A 3034-nucleotide genomic window follows, 5' to 3' on the forward strand; every position below is an offset into this window, starting at 1 on the left:
TTCAGACTTCACTCACCTTTTGCATGCTAGCACTGAATGGTCGCACCGAATGGTACAATGTTGTAAGGCGGGCGCGACTGTGTTGAACCAAACTCAGTAGTCAATATTTTTCGGGCTCTCGATTGGGTGCGCGTGCGTGTAGTCCCGCCGCACCGGACGACGTTCGTGTGCACGTTGCAATATAGATTTTCCCTTTATTTTTTTGAAAAGGGAAATATATTAATATCAAGTAGATATCAATTATATCCCGTCTTTGCACCAACAAGACCCCTAAAAATATCTAGGATGCACACAACCATATAAGAGAAAAATGAGGAAACCAGAGAAAAAAAAAGACGAAAAAGCAGAAGAAAAAAAAACCTGCCACAGTGATCAATCACCCGGAGTAGCAACACTAACCACCACCAAAGACAAAAGGCGGACTAGAAAAAAGGTTCTCCAAAAGCAACACCTTCGGGAAGGAAACAATGCACAAGCGTTCTCGTTTCCCGGTCAAAGATAGTAGGTTTCCACCCCGGAGAAACACCACGTTCCCAAAAACAATGCCTACAAGAAGCCACTATCAAACACAACTAATAAAGTCCAGACCTTGGATTTTCACCCAAAAAATCATGACTCGACACTCAAAGAAGCACCACCAACAAAGAAGTCCTCCAAAGTTGCCGCCCCACTTGCGAAGGCTACTACTATAAGTCACCTACCATTAGGCTCACACGAACTTGCACCCGCTTTGCATGGGAACATATCCCTCCTCAAGCCAGGTCTGAACAACTGGCTATGAGGCAAAGTCTTCATCTCATACAAGACCCCACATTCGCCACTTGCATGTCCTCCAGTCACGTCATGGCATTCTCCAAATGTGTTGCTCACTTGGAAATCTTGATGCAGACATGTCCCAACGTCTCAACAAAACCAGAGCTTCACGATACCCCCGTAAAGTCAGTTATGCCGATGTTACGGATGCACACGACCGACCCATATCCAATTAAGGTGTACAAATAGCGCCACATATACCAGTCCTTGTTTTCCTTTGAAGGAGAAGTCCAGAACTCGCCGATGACCAGATCAAAGAGGAATTATCACATGTAGAACGATGGCTTCACGCGAGGACCACTGGGCCACCACCTGGCCTATTATTATGCGAGATATGAGATTCCAAGATCAACCATCTCTCGATGCCCACCTCTAGCAGAAGGAGGAGGCTGTCGTCGCCATAACCGAAGCCACCACCACTGCACCCTACTGATGCAGGCAGAGCCGAAGACCCTCGATGCCACAAACAGGAAGCAAAAGAGTGCGAGATCGAGGCTCGGCGGGCCCATACGGGAGTGCACCAAGCCCGCCCCTATGCCGCTGCAAGCCTCATGCCGCCGCCGCGCCTCTGGCCGCCATCGGAACGGAAGGAATGGGAGTGTGCGCCGCCGCCACGTCCGGCCATGCCAAGCAGGAGCCCCACCGCCGCCACGTCGCGCGGGCTTTGCCCGATGGCTCCGACGACGACGACAGAGGGAGGAGAGAGGGCTTCGGCTGCTGGGAGGTGAAGCCCCGGTGCAGTGCATCGTCGCCGCACAGGGGTCGGGGAATAAATTTTGTATTTGTAATCTAAAATGTAAATATGATTTTGCAATATGCGTCGGTTGACACCTCATTCTATTTACTGGCGGATTCGATTGTTCCGATATTTTCTCTTGCATTGTGTGGCATGTGATACTCCCTCCATTTCTATATACTACTACAAGGCCACAAACTCATATTACAGGTACCATATAGAATTTAATATGTGTTTTGTAATTTAGTTTTTTGTTTATTGGCATCATTAATACGCCACATGGCAAGGAAACTACTCTAAGTGGAGGAAGTAGCTAACTATCATTATGAATGCATGCATGCAAGTATTAAATAGGTTGCTAGTATGAAATAATATCATTAATCTTTCCTCGATTTCTATTGATGGTCTTGTATAGTTGTAAAATGTATATTTCATAGTAGTGGCAATGGAGAGAGTATATAAAAGAGAAGCACAGCGACTCATGCAAAAAACTTAACGGTATGGACCAGATCAATAGTCCATTTCCACATGATATATACACAACCATTTGATTGTCCCTATTATTTTTCTTAATTAGATGTTACACTGCATAATATATTTTTATTTATTTTTGTCATACAGAATGCATGTTGCCCGATGTAGCATCGAAAGATATGTACATCAGCGAATATATATATACTATACTAAAGCCGCGGCGATACTCTTTTCCTGGTTCTTTTGATTTTTTTTTACCATTCACTATTCATTTTTACGTCGATGTCAACATTGATGAACAGTAACCCAATGTAAACAGTATATACTATACTAAAGCCGCAGCGATCCTCTTTTCCTTGTATTTTTTGACTTTTTTTTACCATTCACTGTTCATTTTTACGTCGATGTCAACATCGATGGACAGTAACCCAATGTAAACAGTAACCCGACTGTGATTAATCCGTGTAAACAGTAACTCATTTTTTCTGCATCACTACCTATTTACGTGTAATCACATTGTAAACAATACCCTTGTGAACAGTGTTTAAAAAGAAAAAGGAGATTTCTTACTTACAGAAAACATGATAATTATTAGTATTTATGAATCATACCATGTATTATTCTTATAAAATATATTATTTATGAACAATATTCATAAAAATGGTTTTTTACGTACTGTATATCGTCATAGGTATTTATATTTCTAAAAAAGTTCTTTATGTATATTTTATTACTCTCTTATACATACAAGTACTCCGATATTTTATTTTTTGGTTAGTAAATTGTCTACGGGTTTCCTTTAATACAATTATACCATGCTATTTTTTAGACTTATATATAGATAATTCCTAAAGTGAAACACACAAATCTAATGAAATAGTTAAATACATAAAGGAAAAAATAAACCAAATAAATACCAATCTAATGGAATACTTAAATACGTAGAGAAAAAAATATACATATTATCTAATAATGAATTTTACCTAATGACATTGCTCTTTGATAATAAAT

The sequence above is a fragment of the Hordeum vulgare genome, chromosome 1H (assembly GCF_904849725.1).
Source record: "Hordeum vulgare subsp. vulgare chromosome 1H, MorexV3_pseudomolecules_assembly, whole genome shotgun sequence".
Taxonomy (NCBI): Eukaryota; Viridiplantae; Streptophyta; class Magnoliopsida; order Poales; family Poaceae; genus Hordeum; species Hordeum vulgare.